The sequence below is a fragment of the Chinchilla lanigera genome, unplaced genomic scaffold (assembly GCF_000276665.1).
Source record: "Chinchilla lanigera isolate Chin_1 unplaced genomic scaffold, ChiLan1.0 scaffold00014, whole genome shotgun sequence".
Taxonomy (NCBI): Eukaryota; Metazoa; Chordata; class Mammalia; order Rodentia; family Chinchillidae; genus Chinchilla; species Chinchilla lanigera.
In genome coordinates, this window is record NW_004955415.1 from 16482567 (window position 1) to 16502388 (window position 19822).

General features: G+C 48.1%; 1 protein-coding gene across 1 annotated transcript in view; it reads right to left on the minus strand.

The window, feature by feature from the left end:
* The window catches only part of Fermt1 (fermitin family member 1), a gene marked incomplete in the record, with an annotated part of 35301 nt that extends 34646 nt beyond the window's left edge, over window positions 1–655 (minus strand). Inside the window, 2 exon segments of the mRNA XM_013512377.1 lie at window positions 1–400; window positions 548–655.
* Window positions 656–19822: the final 19167 nt, after the last annotated feature.

Below are 19822 nucleotides of genomic sequence, written 5' to 3' on the forward strand. Positions count from 1 at the left end.
GCCGCAGCGACACTGCGAGGCCCGCGCGGCGCGGCGGGCAGGCGAGGGCACGCCCGGCCCGGCCTGCTGGATCTTGCTCCCTCGGGGAGGAGGCGGCGCAGCCTGCAGTTTTTAAGAGCCAGAGGTGGCCGAAGGAAGCTCTGAGGCGGGAGGGCGGGGAGCGCGCCGGGGACGCAGGTCACCCCCACCCCCGGGCCTCCCAGGACCTCCCATCGCGTCCCTGAGGCCGCCCGCAGCTCTCTCGGGGGTCCCCAGGCGAGCCTGGGAGGAGCCCAGGTGACTAAGGCCCCGCCACTTCCCCTGGCCGGGGGCGCAGTCACTGCTCAGACCCCGGGGCTGCAGGCTGCGAGGCTGCGTCCCGGCTGGAACCACGGCCTCCGCTGTGAAGAGCCCGGGGCACCTGCTGGCAGCGGGGTGGGGGAGACCATGGCGACTCAGCGCTGAGTCAGAGCGGGATGTGAATCCCCAGCAGGGTGAGGTGCAAGGACGGAAGACCCCGGGACACCCTAGGCTGGGCCGCGTCTGGGCCGCGTCCGCGGTGGCTCACCTCAGGGTTCCCGCCGGGTCTGCGGGTCACCTTCCTATTGGACCTGTTTCCCGAGAGCGGGGCCACCCAAGCAGGGCGGGCGACCTCGGGCGATTTGCACAACCGCTCCACGCCTCCTTCCTTCCCTGGGGGAGGGCTGAGGACTGTTTGCTACTTGTGGGGGTGGAGCTGGGCCCCAGGTTGTGTTGGGCAGGTAAACATTAACGAGCAAGGGGCGGCCAAGTAGCGCGCTCTGCCAGGTACAGCTAAATGGAACCGGCAGCGTCATTTTACTACTCGTGTGTGATGCATTTCGAGTCATTAGTTAGGTCTCAGGCCCAAAGCAATCCTGCACAGCACAAAGGACATGGTAAGGTTACACACTGCACGCATACCAGGCCACCTGGCTGTTTATTTTCAAACAAGGTTGATGGCATCCTTGGGTACATGGCCTTTGCTCCTGGGGGTCAGAAAGGGCAAGTTTTTGTTTTGTTTTGTCTTTGTTTTTTTTTTTCAGAATTTGTAGTTTAGGCTGGCCTTGTACTCACTCTGTAGCCCAGGCTGGCCCCGAACTCACAGTGATCCTCCTGCCTCAGCCTCCCAAGTGCTGGGATTACAGGTGTGCACCACCACACCCTGCCTGGGCCACATTCTTTAAAAGACCCTCCCTCCTTGTGCTGAGACTTGATTTAGATTAGAACTTTTTCTTTCACAATTTCCCTCCTGAGTTTCTCAACTAAGCCCCCTCAGGGAACACAGACCGTGTGAAAAGAACAGAAAGACATTTTTTAGATATTGACATTCCAAAGTAACCTCAAAGAAAAATGTCAATAAGTGTATACATCAGGTAAATAAAACAGCGATAACCAGCATAGTTTTCCAGGAGTAAGTCTGGAGCAAGCAGAAAAAGAGCTAAGCTTCACTCCACGCAGGTGCTCTGGGGCATGCCTGCCTTCTTCCTTGAGGGTGCACCACTCTGTGTATTTGCTTTACAATAAACTCTCCCTGAACTTCTGCATAGCCACCTGTGCAGCTTGACTGAAGTCTTTCATCAAAGGCCAAAGAATGGAGGACCCCAGTGAGGGATCAGGTCTTCACAGCACTGGGGCTGGGCTCCCTGGTGACAGTAGAAAAATGGAAATGATAATTTCCTCATCTATAAAATGGGTAGAAGGAACACTTTCTCTCTTTTAGGAAATATCAGAGGCACCATGCTGAGCCTGTAATTTATTTTTTTGGTTGTTCTCCGGTACCGGGAACCGAACTCATGACCTTGTGCTTGCCAGGCAGGCGCTTTGCCGCTGAGCTAAATCCCCAGCCCCAGTGAGCCTATAACTTAATGTAGCAAATTTAGCTTAAGTATTCATTCAGCCACTGTGCTAGCCAGGCACAAAACTAGATCTTGTACTTACTGAAAAAATATAGATGAACTAGGCACAGTTTATCTCCCAGTTGCAAGATGTGAAGAAATAAGAGAAGACAGGCTGGGGTGAATATAAAGAGGAGCTATATCTCCCAACCACAAAATCTTCCATGGTTATGGGGCAAATATTGAAATAATACCATTACCAGCTATCCATATACTGATAAACTGACTTGATAGTATCTTCAAAAAAGAAAGTGAGCCTGTCTTACCACGTAGGATAAGAGTAGATCGAACTGGATGAGAAACATGGTCATATTCCATAGTCATTGAGGACAAAAGGGAAATTGAGGACCACTGACACCATAGTACAGTGATACATACATACTCACGTTCATAGCAGCCCAATCTGTAATAGCTGAATTATGGAAGCAGCCTATGTGCTCGTCAACAGATGAACACATAGAGAAAATGTCATAAATATGTATAAATATCTAACGGACTATTACTCAGCCATAGAGAAGGATACATTTGAGTTATTTGTAGGACAATGGATGCACCTTGAGTCCATACTGCTAACTGAAATAAATCGGACACAGGTTCAGTATCTTACGGTTTCTCTTATATGAGAGACTCAGAATCTAAAAAAAATCTAAAAAAGAAAATAAGAGAAAGATGATAGGAAACAAGGAGATAGACTTTGTGGAGATGAGGCGGGGACCTGGGAATGGGGGAAGACAGGAGGAAGGGCAGAGAAGGGAAGTAACAAGGGTTAAGATGCAGCGCGTGTACATGCCAGTTCTCCACCACGAATACATATTATAGGTAGCAACCATATATTAATACAAATAAACTGCCAGCTACATTTCTCCTGTTAAACACAATCTGCGTTCTTCTCCTAGCACTAGATGAGCCTTCCAAGTTCAGGAAATTCTAAATCTCCATCCTATAATTTAGCTGGAATGAGAAAGCTGCTGAAGGGGACGAGGGGTGAGGCGTGCAGTTTCTTTCCTGACCGATGGCTGTACAGGAAAAAAATGAACAGGATGTCACCCAGGGTGAGTTTCTCCGCAGCCTCCTAGCTTATCCACTGCTTCAAGCCTGGCCACTCAGCGGGGATGGCAACAGACGCTCGAAATAACCTTATTTCCGCTGAGTCCTTGGGACTCACAAAGTGGGGGCTGTTTTGGGCCTCCTTTGGCTCCATGCGAACAACCAGCGTGTGCTGATTACAGATACAATCACCTTTCCAGCTAGATGGTAACGAGTACTTGCTACGCCCAGGCAAGTTCTAGAATGCTCTCCTTAGCTGGGCGGAAAGGGCGAGTCCCGATGTGTCTGCAGACAGCCAGGAAGAACAAAGAGGAGGAAGAAAGCCTTCACTGGCTGGAGCCACCTCCAAGAACGACAGACCAAGAACGTGGTTCGGCTACCTCTCCCCTTTTCTTCTCCCCTGCTCTCTTACTTAGTGCCTCTTAATCAAAAGATGCAAAGGAGGACACGGTGATAATTAAGTCTTCCTCCCACCCTTGATTACAGAGCTCCCTTCCCTGGAGATGATGGTTACCTGTTTTTCTGGGACCTCCCAGGGATGGTTTCTGCATGGAGATGAGTTTTGCTTCGTAAACAAATATGTTATCCTGCATTTTGCTTTTTTTCACTTTAGACTATCTTGGTGGTTGTAGCAGGTGTCTGTCATAGACCCAGTTTATCATTGTCCTTGAAAGTCCTCTTTAATATTTGTGAAAATCCCTGTTTTTATCCCAGACTACATGTCAGGACTCAATTTCCCGACTTCCCTTGCAGCTGGGGCCCTGGCCTCTGACCTCAGCTTCTTCAGTCAGGTACTTGGGAGTGAGGTGCCCAGACAGGAAGTGCTTGGCATGTCCATCTTTCCAGAGAGGGGTAGTGGCATGAGCGACTAACTTTGGTGGTGGTTGTGGCAGTGCCAGTGGCTTCCTGGCGGCCAGGTTGACATGATGAAGCAGACGGGATGTCAGCGTTGGCTGGTGACACTGGCAAGTGTAATAAATTCACAGTCAGATGCAGCAAGGCCGACTCCTCCCTTGGGTCAGTTCTCTGGCTATGAGTTCAAGGTGGTTCTTGAAGCTTGGCTCCGTGGCTCCTTCTCTTGCTTTCCCCAAGACTGCATAAACATTAGTGTTTTTTACTCCTTAACCTAGCCACAGTGGATCCTGTTATTTGTTCCTGACACAGAATTTGGTCCCTATAAGTGAGGTGAGCAGCAGGCAGGGCTTCAGACAAGGAGAGGACAATCACTGCAGGCTGGAGAGCTGGTGACTCTTGTGCAGGGGAGAAATGTTTGCTCACGTTATTATGTGCAATAATTTCAGATACAGATTGCAAGCTGAGGGAGGCTGTAGTATTGTATCCAGAATTTTGAGAATAGAATTTTTTCCCCCCTTTGGAGACAAGCAGATTCCCAAAACCTCCTCAGGCCCAGGGTGTAACAGCCACCCTATATCACTTCAGCCCAGATGAATGGTCAGAATATACAGACACGGATACCCAGATCCAGGGTCCAGGGAAGGCCAGGGTCTGCAGGGAAGGGAGGAAGATGTCTGGGAGTGAGGAAGCAAGCCCGGAGATAGATGGGTAAGGTCCGATTCCCTGTACCCTCCCCTCTTTCCTTGCTGTACAAGAGCCCTGCACACCTTACACAGTGAATTGGTAATCCAAGGCAAACAGGTCAGAGGTAGCTTTGAATAAATCCTCTTTTCCTTTGCACCCAAATAAGTGACCACCTTTGATCTGACCATCAGAGAACTAAGGGCATAGAAAGAGCAAAGGAACCCGAGTGTGCGGCCCCCAGTGGCCGGTGACGGTATTAAGAGAAACGGCAGGGAATACTCAGAATGTGGGTTTCTTTTTTTTTTTTTTTTGGTTTTTCTCTGGTACCGGGAACCGAACTCACGACCTTGCACTTGCCAGGCAGGCGCTTTGCTGCTGAGCTAAATCCCCAGCCCCTAGAATGTGGGTTTCTAATGAAAACTTCTTGCTTCTTTCAGCAGACCACTGATAAGAGATGTACCCAGACCAGCGCCAACCAGCAGACAAGAGAGTCAGGAGGGACTTTCCTTGGCCAGGGAAGCTCTCTTACTGCAGCTGGAGCTCCGGGTGGGCTGAGAGCCCCTTGATTTGGGGTGCAGAAACAAACGACCACTTTCTTCAAACCAAAGCCGGTATAAGCAACTTTTGAAGGGAAACAAGGAATAGAACCATGATAACGTTACTATTCCGGGGGTCACTGGCCGAGCCCACACTCCTGATGCTTGTGTGGTGTGTGTGCAGATCAGCCAGGAGATCACAAAGGAAAGCTGCTGACGCTGCCCCCAACCAACCAACTTATGAAGATTCCAAGATGACTTTATTAAAGTCGGGGCCCTCCGGAAGGGGCCTGCCCACCCCAGTTTTCACTTGTCTCTGAGTCTCCGTGTCTTTTCTAAGCACTTCCTTCAGTGTCTCCTCTTCTGAGCCCACTTTGGGTCTGAATTGAACCCGCTGACATCACTATTCTGGGACGGGAGTGGTTCCGGGAGCGTGGATGGCGACAGATGGCCTGAACTGTTTAGCAGGAATTGAGGATGGCGCGATTACTTCCCGTTCGTGATCACCAGGGGGCGTGAGCTCAGGCCGGCAGTGTGCGGAGTCACCCAGGCGGACCGGAGCAGCAGATAGCGTTTGGGGAGCCCTTCCTACGCCTTGGGTACAGTGCCTAGTTCTCTTCATACATTGTCCCATTTCACCCTCGTAAGTTAAGAGAACATCATTTTACAGAGCACAGGAAACTGATTTCGCTTAAGCAGTTCGCACAGGATCACCCAGGGGCTAAATGGCAAAGGGAAAGTTTGAATTTACCCGTATTTAACTTTCAAAACACTGCTTGCAAAAGCTCACGGGACGACACACTTGTGCAGGCAGTGCTTTGCAAAATTCCAGTTGTCTGTAGCTGCATTTCGGGCAGCTTCTGAAGTTCTACTCCCATACCTAGAGCTCACCTCTGCCAGGGTGGCTGGCTGTGTGTCCACCGGGGCAGGTGACTTTCTGTCCCCCATCCTTGATTAGGCTCTTCCTTCTGTCTGCACTGCCCTCCCATCCTATCTTCCTGTACAGTTCCTACCCTTTGGTGAAGAAATCAGCCTGCAGGTGGCGAGGCTATGGCAGCTGTTGGAAGAAGGAGAACTTTAATTTGGAATCAAGATTGACACTGCACTTATTACATGGAACTGCACCATCCATTACCAAACTGAGACTTGTTTTTTTTTTCCCCCACAGGCCAGTGGCCTGTCATGGTATTATAAGAAGGCTCAGATGTGTTGTGAAAGCTGCTCTGATTTTTCTCCATGGTGTGATAACGGCCTTTCTGTCTGGTAAGGTGGAAAGGGACACAAAGAAACAGGTATTTTTTTGAAGAGCATTGCATGACTCCTGCTTGGTCAACTTATTGGAGATGAATATATTTCCAAAATATCTAATGTGATTACAGGACTATGTGTTATTGTGATATACCTGCTTTTCATTTAGTCTGATGCTTGAATTATCTACATTTTCCTCCTAACACAGGTCTGTGTTGAATCTTTTCCTTTTTTTTGGGTTTTATTTTGAGAGAGGGTCATCTCACTGTGTAGTTCAGACTGGCCTTGAATTCACTTTGTTGCCCAGGCTGGCCTCAAACTCACTGTGATCTTCCTGCTTCAGCCTCCCAAGTATTGTGATTACAGGTGTGCACCACCACACTTGGCAAATCTGTGCTAAATCTTTGTGTGTGTGTTTCATACTTCCTTCAGACAGATTCTTATGAAACTGGCCAAGGATTATGTGTATTTCAAGAGTTTTGGTATGATCATTCAATTACTTAACAAAGAGATTGTACCCTTCAATATTTAATATTCTATTCAGCAATACGTCAGGGTCCTTTAGTGTTACTGTTCATTGCTATCAGGCACTGCCTTCAATCAAATATTTGGACTTTCTTACGTTCTCTGACAGGCGTTTGGAATCCTCCTTTGGACTCGTAAGTGAAATTGCGTACGGCAAATGAGTGAAAATACAATAATGATAATGAATGTGTTTGTTGCTGTGCAGTTTCCATTTTCCCATTCCTTAGCTCACGGCTTTTCCAGCTGTAATGTGACTGGAAACACCGTGTAGGTCTCGTTAAAATGCAGATTCTGCATCAGCAGGTCTGGCTCAGGGACTGAGCATCTGCATCTAACCCGTGTTACCAGGCTGCAGACTATACTGTGAATAATTAAACTTAGTTCATCTTAATTCCTGGGATAGTCAAACCAAGTAGAGTTTATCATGCTTATTTTAACAATGAGGAAATTTCAGCGCAGTTAAGTAACTTGTCTGCAGCATTAACGGTGCCACCAGTCTGGAGCTCATGTTCCATGCTTTCGTTCAACCCTTCACTCATTTATTCCTTCAGACAACTGTGGATATAGCAGTGAGTAAAGTCAAGTCCTTGCCTCTGTAGAACTTTTCTTGGTGAAGGAGACTGACAACACAGTAGGTAAAAACCAACCTGAACAGGACGTAAGGTCATCATGGTATTTAAAAGGAAACTAAAGCCCGTGCATGGTGGTACACATCTGTAATCTCAGCACTCAGGAGGCTGAGGCAGGAAGATAGCTACATATTCGAGACCAGCTTGGGCTACAAAGTGAGCTCAAGTTCAGCCTGAACTTCGTAGTGAGACCCTGTCTCAAAAAGACAAAAAAAAAGGAAACTAAGCAAGGGTGAGGGGTGATCACAAACCAAATCTCAGGTTTACCACTCGGTCTCCTTAGAGATACGGCCTTGGCTGTAGTCCATGTTTGGCTTTCACATTCCTTTCCCCACCTTCAATCTCACAATGACCGTGTGATAAGTTTGGGGCAAAGATTTGATACAGTCTCTTAGGTGAAACTGGGAAGCCTCTTGGACTAAACTGCTGAGGGAAGGAGGCCCCCTCATTGAGCAAAAGGTATTTTGTTTTCATCTGGGATGACCAGGGAACCCTTTGGCCTCTTCTTTTTTTTTTTTTTTTTTTTTGGTTTTTCTCCGGTACTGGAAACCGAAAGCCTCTTCTTGCCCAGGTCACCTTGGAGGTTGATGGAGAAGAGATGGGAAAGGTGGCTGGGGCGGGGTGAGTGACACACAAATCCTCACTTCAGAGGACTGGGTCAACGTGTTAGAATAGTATGGTTGTAGGTGCTATGGCTTGTGTCTGTATGTCCCCCCAAATCCTCATGCAGTCATGGGGCAGGCTTCTAGATTTATGACTGATTTATGGTCCAGTGCTGGGATTATGGGTGTGAGTGCTACACTTGCCCTGGGGCGGGTAGTTTGCATATGTAAGGCAGAAAAAGAGGGGGCTTGCCACCACTCCTCCTTTTTGCTCTGGTTGCTTTTACTGTTTTTCAGCTGCCATGAACTGTTACCCTCTGCCATGTGCCACTCTGCCTTGGAGCCAGCCGAGTATGGGCTGAAGCCTCCCTGAACTGAGCTAAATAAACCTTTCCTTCCTTAGTTTTGGGCATTGGGTATTTTGTGTCACAACGAGAGAAGAGTAACCGAAACAGTAGGTAACATAAACCGACTCAGTGTTACAAAGGGCAGAGATGCAGAATGCAAAGCTCTGTATGGTAAGGCTGTGGGGACGCAGTCCACAGTCAAAGAAAATGTCCCGTGTAGATTTCGGAAAGCCCTGGGCTCAAGGCAGAGCAGGGATCTAAGAAGTGCAGTGCTTCAGGCTCTTTCTTTCAATGAATGGTTTCAGGCTTCATATCTGTCATGTGTTGAACTGTGTCCCCTCAAAGGTAGTAGATTGAGGTCTTCACCCCAGAACCTATAAACATGCTCCTATTTGAAGATTGGGTCTTTGATGATGTAATCAATTTCAGGTGAGTTATACCAGGGCAGAGAAAAGCTACAATACATTAGGATTAATGTTCTTTTTTTTTTTTTTTTTTTTTTGTCTTTTTAGACAGGGTCTGACTATGCAGTTCAGGCTTGCTTTAAGCTCACTTTGTATTCCAGGCTGGTCTCGAACTGGCAAGGATCCTCCTGCCTCAGCCTCCTGAGTGCTGGAAATACAGGTGTGTGCTACCACGCCCAGCTCTTTTTTTTTTTTTTAAGACAGGGTCTTGCTTGTAGCCCAGGCTGGCCTCAAAATCTCAGTGATCCTCCTGCCTTAGCTTCCCGAGTGCTGGAACTACAGTGGAATTACAGGTATGTGCCCCCATATCCAGCGGATTAATTTTTTTTTAGACAGTGTCTCACTGTGTAGTTCAGGCTGGCTTTGAGTTCACTAAGTACTTCAGGCTGGCCTCAAAGTCAAGCAATCCTCTTGCCTCAGCCTCCTGAGTGCTGGAATTACAGGCATGCACCACCACAACTGGCCTTGATGTTCTTATAAGAGGAGAAGAGACAGACATCCAGGGAGAATCTGATGGCCATCAGGAGACAGATGCAGACATTAGAATAACATATCCACAATCAAAAAATGCTAAGGATTGTCAGCAAACCCCAAGAGCTCCAAGAGGCAAGGAAGGTGCCTTGTCCAGCTTGGGCTGCTATTAAAAGTATGAACAGGGTGGCTTAAAAACAACAGAAATTTCTTTCTCATGGTTCTGGAGGCTGGAAAGTACCAGATGAGGGAGCCAGCATGGCTGGGTTCTGTCCTCTGGGTTGCAGATGGCTGTCTTATTGCTGTATCTTCACACAGTAAGGACAGTGTAAACCAGGTTCCTGGATTCCCATGTAAGCACACTAATACCATTCAAAAAGGCTCTGTCCTCAGGAACTAAATGTGACAGTTAAGCTGGATTGTCAATTTCCTTGGCTTCAGAGCCACCCAGGGAATTAATAAAGTGACTTCTGGGTGTGTCTTGGTGGGTCATGGAGGCACAAGCTTGGGTCCTGTACTGGATCCTTCCCCACTTCCTTGCTGGTGCTGGTAGCCTGCTCTGTTCCCTGCTAACCACAAACTAAGCAGCTTCGTTCTACCACGCGTCTCTGCCATGACGTTTCTGACTTGCAGCCAGCTGACCCTGGACCGAATCCCCTGAAGCCGTGAGCCAAACCAAGCCTCTCCTTCTTTAAACTGTAGGTGTCAGGTATTGTGCCTTCATAATGGAAGAGTGACCAACACACCAAGTGTGCCTCAGAGTGATCCCACTTCCAAATACCGTCACTTAGGGATTAGATTTCAATATCAATTTGGGGAGGGGCATAAACACTCTGTCAAAACCAGAAGGATCGCTTCTCAGCCTTTTGGCTAAGATCAAGTGTCAAAACCAGAAGGAGTCTCCCCTACAGGTTCTAGAAGGAACATGGCCCTACTGATACCTTGATTTTAGAGTTCTGGCTTCCACAATTGTCCTACAATAAGTTTCTGTTATTTTAAGCTCCAGTTGGTGGAACTTTGTTAGATCATCACTAGGATATGAAAAAAGGGTCTCTGTACTCCTGGTTTACATTGCCAGAACCAAACATCTGAGTGGCCCAGTGTCACAGTTATATCTGCAAGGTCCCTCAAAGGCTATTTTTTTGGGGGGGGGGTTCTTTTTGAGACAGTCTTGCTTTGCAGTTCAGGCTGGCCTTGGGTTCACTTTATAGTGCAGGCTGGCCTCAAACTCGCAAAGATCCTCCTGCCTCAGCCTCCTGAGTGCCCGGATTACAAGTGTGCGCCACCATGCCTGGCCTCAAAGGCTCATTGAAGATGTGGTCTCCAGCTGGTGACACTATTGGGAAGTAGTGGAACCTAGCTGGAGGAAGTAGTCACTGCAGGTGTGTCATCAGAGGGTATATTGGGACCCTGGCCCCTTCTCTTTCTGCTTCCTGTCCACCATGGGTGAGCAGCTTTCCTCAGCCACACTTCCCTCTGGATGCTCTGGTTCTCCACCTACCCAGCAACAATGGAGCCGAGCAACCACGGACTGAAAGCTGTGGAACCAAGAGCCCCAGGAGATTTCCCCTCCTTTCAGTTGCTTTTCTCAAGTATTTTGTCACAGTCCTGGACAGTTTGTTAGCACACTCAGCTTAGGTCCTGTGCCCACCCACGAGAGCACATTTAGAAGAGTGGGTGATGTTCCGAAAGATAAAGAGAGACTCTGCCAAGTGCGAAGAGAGTGGTTGACAACAGCAAGAACAAGAGCTGCCCCTGGCACCAGCCCATGTGAGCTGCTAGAGTCACATGCCCCGGGATAATCATGTCGGGGCGTGCAGGTGCTCCCTCTTCCACAGGGCACTCTTTCATCCAAGCCTCTGATGACTAGAAGTGCTAATCGGTGAGATGGGTGCTCTGTGTCTTGGAAGCATTTTCTGGCTCCTTTTCAGCTACCTAAACCCTGCCATCTGTTATGACGTCATGCTTTCTCTGCCCCCTTCCCCTCTGACCCCTAGATCCCTTTCATCTCACGAAGATTTCATCAACTGCAGTGTGTTTTTCTTGGAGAAAATAGTTGATAATAGTGGACAAGAAGAACCAGGGATACGCTTGGCAAATGTGGTGCAATGTATTTCCTGGTCGTCCTCCTCCCCTTATGTACCCGTGGCTTTCTTTTTGGCAGTGCTGGGGATTGAACCCAGGGCCTGTGCATGTCAGGCAAGTGCTGTACCACTGAGCTACATCCCTAGCCCTGTGTTCATGGTTTTCCACTAATCATACTCATGGCTGTTTAGCTGAAGAGGTCTCTAGCTAGATTTCTTCCCTAAAGTCAGAGAAAGCCAAATCGGGGAAACAATGCGGGACAGAAGCTGGTGGACAGAAAACCTAGTTTCCTTGTCCTCAGGTGGGACAACGCCGACGGTCTGCATGGCTCTCGAGTCTCAGAGGGACTGGGCCTCACTTGCTTATGGCAATAACATATTTATGACCATGTTCCTGGCTTCTTCCCCTTGCTACTTCATCTCCTCATCTTTCCCGGGGTGCTCCCTGGTATAGCTACCCAAACCTGCCTCTCATACTTAAGTTCTCATCTCAGGGTCCGCTTATGTGTGGCAGCGCTACTGGTGTGCTTTGCCACAGCAGCCAGAAAGCAGCAGAGCAAGTACTGCGGATGAGCCTAGTGGGCAAGAGCCTCAGGCCATTGTGTAGCCCCACCCACCGCTCACGGCAACACTGGCTTTTCTCCTAGACAGCGACACTGTGACAGTGGTTCTAGATGTGGGCGGCAGTGTGGGTCCTTCCTGAACACATCCCGCTTAGTGTGACTGCTGTCCCAGGAGAAAGACATGAGACCCTTGATTGGATAACTGAATTATCAAGGATTGGGTGCTAGGAAATAGAGGTCTCTCCCACAGACAGCCCCCATCCGAGGATGATAATAAAGGACTTTAACTCTAAGACTGGGAATGGAGAAAGGGCTAGAGACTGCCTTAGGCCATGTTCCTTATAGGCAGAGGCTGAGATCAGGATTCAGGGGGTACTTGGTTCACTGATGGGGGTGCTCTCAGAAGGAAAAGAGTAGGGAAAGCAAGTCAGGCAGGGGGAGGAGCAAGGAAAGGCATGACTATGTAAAGTCTAGCATTGGCCTGTGGACTTGTCCCACCTTGACACAGCTGGGTGGACTTTTTGTGGCTGTGCACGGGCCAGTCATATGTTGTGTGTCTCTGCCAGGAGAGGGAGGTTATTTTGGTGGAGATGGTATCCACCAGTCAAGGGCTCTTCTTGGAGAAAATAGTTGGAGGGTGGTTTGCCAGTCTGGGAAGCGGGATCGGGTCAGCTGGTGTCTGAGAGTTGTGTGTGTGTGTGTGTGTGTGAGAGAGAGAGAGAGAGAGAGACAGACAGACAGACAGACAGACAGACACAGAGAGAGAGACAGACAGACAGATACAGAGACAGATAGACAGACACAGAGAGACAGAGAGAGATATACACAGAGATAGAGACAGAGAGAGGTTTCCATGATAATCTGCTACTGAGGATATATCCTCTGCCTCAGTTGTCCCCTTTTCCCATCCTTACCCTTACTCATAGTTAAGAAAATGGATTATAAAAGAGTAAAACACCAAGAAAGAAGTTCAATGGCTTAGCTAACCTTCATGCACAAATTCATTTGATTTCATTCACTCACTCTTTCAGAGATGTAGTAAACCCCTCCTGTGTGCCACACACTGTGCTATAAACACATTCAAACTCCAGTTTTGTTTCTGTGATTCCTTCCTGATTGGACCAAATTCAAATTTCTTTACAGACTGAACATTATCACAAGGACCCAGGTCACTATACTGAAGGGTTCCATCTTTTAAATCATCTACCTTATCATGTATCAATCCAGTCATTCATCCAGTTATACACCTGTTCACTTGTTCCACTACCCATCATACCTCCTTTCATCAACCACCCCATCCATCCATCCATCCATCCATCCATCCATCCATCCGTCTACTCACCCTTTGACCTGTATGCCTTTTCACCCACCCATTCACCATTAACCCATCTCTACCCTTATCTGCTAACCTGCTACTCCAGATATTCATTCATGTAACCATCCACAAATGAGTACCTACCATCTACTAGGCAATAATTCTAGGTTTAATCAGTCAAGATTTATTGAATGCCTTCTAAATGCCCAATGCTGATTTTTTTTTGGTCTTTTTTAGGTAGTGTCTCACTACGCAGTTCAGACTGGCCTTGAGCTCACTATGTAGCTCAGGCTGTTCTCAAACTCTGCCTCAGCCTCCCAAGTGCTGGGATTATGGGCATGTGCCACCACACCTGGCTCCAATGCTGATTTAAGTAGTAGAGATAAAATTGTAAATAAGAAGATATGATCCTTAGCATCATAGATTTCATGATGTATGTGGAAAAGCAGACCTTCAACAAATAATTAGGAAGGTAAATGTAAAGCAACTTCTACCTCCCCCAGACCCCTCTGTCTTCAGAATGCTTGGAAAGCTTTAATTTTGTAAAATTTACAGAGCATTTAGCATCAAAAGATGGCTATATTGGAGGAAAAAGGAACATCTGCCAGAGATAGATGGGAGTTACCTCTACTACATTCCAAGCTCCTGGGGGTAGCAAGAGTGTTTGTTTGTTTATTTATTTATTTATTTGAGACAGAGTCTTCCTGTGTAGCCCATGTGGCCTTGAACTCATGGTGATCCTCCTAAATCAGCCTCCTGAGTGCTGGGATTATAGATGTGTGACATCACATCTGGCCGAGAGTGTGTTTTAATTCATCTCCAGGGTCTGTACCCTAATAAGCACCAAACATATTTTCTAAATGATGAAGAGGGCTCAGACTCACTCATATTTTCTTGAATTTTGGCTTACTGAAATGTTAAGAAAATGTTTTAAAGAGAAATTAATAAGACTTTCAGTAATGTTCTTATAGATTCTTATAGCTGTTCTATGTCAGCCACAGTAGTTTGGAAGTCAGCCTAGAAAAGTGAGAGGATGTGTAGACTGAAGAATCCATAATAAACTGGGTGTGACAGTGCATACCTGAAATGTCAGCACTCTGGTAAGCTGAGGCAGGAGGATCTCAAATTCAAGCCAGCCTGGTCATTTAGCTATCTCAGCAAGACCTTGTCTCAAAAAACCAAACTAAACTGAACTGAACCGAACCGAACCAAACCAACCCAAAGAACTGGAATATATTGTATCTCAGAGTGAAGGCTCCAGGTTCTATCCTTAGTACTTAAAAAAAAGAAAAGACATTCAAAGTTGGTTGACTTTTAAAGGCTCTCAAAGAAACACTAGTCCTAGGATAGTGTACAGAAAATACTAGTATTTTGGAAACAAATATTGGAAAAGAATATTCTGAATACTATCAAGCTGGGCAGCACTGCGACAATCAATAACTTTTTGCAGTATATTTTCAGTAAATGTTTAAAAGTTTTGTTGAATAAATTTACTTTCTTTTTCTTTTTCTTTCGTCTTTTGAGACAGGGTCTCGCTATGCAGTTCAGGCTGGCCTTGAACTCACTTTGTAGCCCAGGCTGGCTTTAACTCGCAACGATCTGCCTGCCTCAGCCTCCCGAGTGCTGGGATTACAGATACGTGCCACCATGCCTGGTTAAATTTACTTTCAAATATATTTGCCTATACTAGAAGATGCACATTGGTGGTAGAAGACATAGAAGGCCCAGTGAGAAGGCCTGTGAGAGGGTTGGATCTAGGACGGCCCCCTCGAAGGCTCACTGCATTTTCTTGGTTGCTGATGGGCTCTTGGGTAGTGAAGGGCTCATAAGGGCACTAACTGCAGTAGTGGATTAATAATTTGATGGCATATTGGGAGGGGATGGAGACAGGGCCCAGTTGAAGGGAGCAGATCAGAGGGTCATGACCTTGGGAACCATATTTGTCCCTGAAATCTTTCGCTTGGGCTCTTTCCTGCTCTCTGCTTCCCGGCTGCCGTGAGGTGAGCAGCTTTTCTCCATCGCTGCCTTCCGCCGTGCTGTTTCTGCCTCCCCACGAGCCTGAAAGCAATGGAACCTACTGACCATGGCCTGAAACCTCTGAAACTGGGAGTCAGAAGCAACCTTTCCTCCTTTAAGATGTTACTGTCAGGTGTTTTGTCACATGAGGAAAAGCTGACTAATACACCTTCCATGGAAACTCACTGTCCTTCCTCAGAGGATCACTGAATTCTTCTACCTCTTTTTGGGAAAGCTCCCCATGTAACCCAGGCTGTTCGCACACCCTTCTGACAATCCATATGGAGGGGATGCCAAAGGGAAGCAACTGGAAGTCTATGACAGCACTGGAAGATGGCGTCTTCTGCCAGCAGCCAAGACCCCGCTGAGCAACAGTGGGCCAGGTGTCCACAGAAAGGGTTGCTGTGCTTCACAGGTGTCTCCCTGGAGCTTAGGGCTTGGAACCTTAGTTCCTCCAAGAAGCAGTGTTGGGAGGCGAGGCCTTGAGGGAGGGCAGTGGATCCTGGGGGCAGAGTCTTCAGGAATGGTCCTATCCTCTTCTCCCAGGGCTGGCCAGCTACTGGGGGAGTTCAGCTCCCCTTTCTCTCATGTGTGCACCTTCTCTGCCCGCTCAACTTCTGCCACGTTAGGAAGCAGCACAGGGTCCCCACAAGTCACAGCCATTCTATGGGGGGCTTCCTGGCCTCCAGATCAAGAGTGAAGTAAACACCCTTCCTCTGTAGGTTACCAGTCTCTGGTATTCTACGATAGCAATGGAAAATGCACTCAGATAGGATGTTAACAAATATAGACACTGGCTTTCACCCCACTTCCGGCAGAGGGGACTTCTTGGACTTGCCAGGCCCCAGGGAGGATGAAGGTGGGAGAGCCCTGCGCCCCACCGCTGCCAGCTGTTGAATCTCTGGAACCTCTCAATTAAAACCCCAGACAAGGGGCTGGGGATTTAGCTTAGCGGCGCAGTGCCTGCCTGGCAAGCGTGAGGTCATGAGTTTGATTCCCAGTACCAGAAAACAAATCAAAACAAAACAAAAAAACAACAAAAAAACCCCCCAGACATACAAAAACAAAATACTCATTGCCCACTACCCGGAAATAACCTTACTATTTTGATAGCTGAATATCTGCTAATATTTTGATATAAATTCTTAAAGTGAGTTCTTCCTGTCTATATGTAGGAAATACATACAGTAAAATATTTTTGATAATTTTGGGGCTTCACATGCATACTGTTTTGTAAACTACTATATATATATTTTTTTGGTACTGGGAATTGAACTCAGAACCTTGTGCTTGCCAGGCAGGTGCTTGTGCTGCTGAGCTATATCCCTGGCCCCACTTTTACTATTTGAGGGATGGGTGTAAACATATTCCTATCCCCTTAAATATTACAAGTCAATGAATATTTGTTTACTACTGGGAGTCACCATGCTATTTGCTTAGGGATTTTATTTATTTATTTATTTATTTATTTATTTACTTTTGAGACAAGGTCTCATTATGTAGCTCAGGCTGTTCTTGAACTCATTAAGCAGCCCAGGCTGGCCTCAAACTCATGGCGATCCTCCTGCCTCAGTCTTCTGAGTTCTGGGATCACAGGCATGTGCCACTAGGCTTGGCCTGAGAGATTTTAAAGATGGATTAATCAGAATTCCTAATGTTAAAGAGATTATAGTTTAGCTAATGAGAGCATTGCCTCAGTCCATTTCCTGTGGCTCTAATTAAGTACCTGAGACCAGATAAATTCGATAGAATAGATGATTATTTGGCTCACGGTTTTGGAGACTGGAAAGTCCAGGAGCCCTGCTGCCGCCATCTGGGGAGGGCCTCTGGCTACACTGTCACAGGTGGGCCCACCATTTCAGAGATAGAGCAAGCTGGCTCAGGTGTCTCTGCCTGTTCTTAGAACGCCACTAGTGCTGCATGGGGGACCCTCTTCTGATGACTTTGTCTAGTCTAAATCATCTCCCAAAGGTCACACGTCTGAGTGCCATTAAGACATGTATTTGGAGGTTAAGTTTCCAGGACATGAACTTTTGGGAAAAACATTCTAACCAAGAAAGAGGACATACTCATTAAAATTGATATGTCAATAAAATAGCTAGCTACTGTAAGATAACATCACAATTGTCTACATCAGACTCTTAGGGAAGACTGTTGCCAGGGATGAAGAGTGAGAAGGCCTGAGGCTTTCTTGGAAATGCTGTTCACTAAGTAAGTTTGCCACACAATCATCTGCTGTCTCCTTCTCTACAAAATGGGCATGCAGGCAATAATAATAATAATAATAATAACAATAAAAATACCAACTCTGACGGGCTTAGGGGGATGAAAGAATAAGGATAATAATAGCAGACACTCCTACAGATCTTACCACGTGCCGGGCACTTTTCAAAGAATGTCACATATGTTAACTAACCTAGTATCCCAATGTTCTAATCATCGCCATCTCACAGGGAGCACAGAGAGGCTGAGAAAGTGGCCCAGCACCACACAGCTAAGAGGTGGCCACGGTGAGATTTGAGCTCCGGCAGTTCAGCAGAATGTGTCTGGAGAAGGCTTTGCAACTGGAAATGCTACACGAACTGGGTTATGATCCGTTCTTGCTGTAGGGGAAGGGCCCTTAGTGACAGCCTGGCCTATCAGGGCCTGTCAGGGCTCTGCAGTCCCTCGAGGGAGACTCCGGGAACAGTGAAGCTCGGCAATGGGGCAGTAGCTTCGCCTTTTGGGAATCAGGTGCTACCTTCATCTGTGTCCGTCGCAGGGGACGGACGAGGCCATTCAAAGTAGTCAGGGAGAAGAGATTTGATGCTCAACAGTGAGAAGTCCGGAGGCCTCCTGGAATCTGGGGGTTCACCTGAATCCTGCCTTTTCCTTGCCATCTGTTGCCCGCACCCCCGGGGGCATCATTCTTGGCCCACGCCTGCTGTAGAAAGGATGAACTCGAGCGGCTCTTGCTCAGTGTGACTGCACAGCCGGACTTGCCCAGTGGTTCCGCTCCCATGATGCCCTGGGAAGGGTTCTTGCCAGCTTGGCCCGGGTACGTGCTGCTCTTGGACAGCAGGACCAGCCTGGGTGAACCTGAACAGGCTCCTGTGGAGTGGGAGTGGGGTGGGTGCTCCAAAAGAGGGGCTGCTGGGCAGATGAACATTATGTGCAGTGCATCCTGGCTCCGCAGCCTGTGCCCCAGGGATCCGCACAGGCACAGGCACTCGGGCTCTTGGAAACAGGATCTTGGGCCCCACTGGGGCCCACGGCGGCTGAAGCAGCATTCCAGGGGACTCCTGTGCTTACGGCAGTCTGGGAAGTGCAGGGAGACAGAGAGCTTCCGGAAGGAGACACAGTTTACCTGTCTCCTTTCTTTTCCTGCATGGGTGGTTATTCATTTAGTAGGCTTTTATTTTTTAATCGATGCGTGGCAACTGTGCATGTTTATGGGGCAGTGTGATATTGCAGTACGTGTACATGGTGTGTTATGATCAGATCTGAGTAACTGCCACCTTACCAGCTCGTGCAAACGTCATGTGACATTCAAAACGCTCTCTCCCAGCTCTTCTAGAGTGGAGAATTAGTTGTAGGCAGCCTTGCTCCTCTTCTGCTTGACTTGTGTTCAAACCACTGCTCCCGTTATGAAAATCGTCCTGACCCAGAAATCTGGAGGACAGGGAAGAGCAGTGCTACTCTTAGGTTTGGACAGGAGCCACACTTCACAGGGCTCCCCCGCCACGGCTCTGCTTGGGCCACGAGTGTACTACCGGCGAGAGTCCATGGCCCAAGGGCAGTGTCCACCTGGGCCTGCCTCTGTCCTCCTAGACCCCACTTCCGGTGCTTGGGATGCATTCACTCCCTGCACAGAAGGCCCCCAGTGTGTTTCCCGGATGTGCACGAGTCTTCTCTGTCCTTGGGCTCTGGTCACCTGGCTCTGGTCACCTGCGAGCAGCAGGACCTCAGCGTGGAGAAGAGCACAGCCGGCCGTCCCCTACCTGCAGGATGGGCCTGCAGTGTGCGCACCCTCGGGCGGACAGGTGGCCCCCTTCCAACCCTGCGGTGAGCCCTGCTTCTCCGGCTTCTCGCAGGGCCCTTGCACACCAGAAGGCGTCAGACTGTCGGAGGAGGGAAAAGGAATGGCCCGAGGAGAGCACCTGGGCGCTGTTAGTGCAGACTGAACCGCCCACCCTCCGTCTCCACTGTTGTCACCACTCCAGGGCTCTCGTTGTTCTTTGTCCCCGTAGGCAAACATACGCAGCTTGTTGGCACGGCAGGTGCTTTTCTACGGATATCCACTAGATGTCGCCATTGTCATGTTGGAAACCCCGTACAATTATGTCTACGGTTTGATTTCATTAGATTTAAAACATGAGTATGTTCGTTTTTACGTCAGAGGGCAGGTTTTTCTCTGTAAATTTTGGGATCCTTACTTCTATGTTGTCACTGACTTCCCATCCCTTTCGTTGTTTTCGTTGCCTGTGTAGGGCATGTGAAGCTCCCTGCGTGGTAGGTGCATATGTACAGTGCATAATTTGAATGAAACCGGGAAGGGGGCA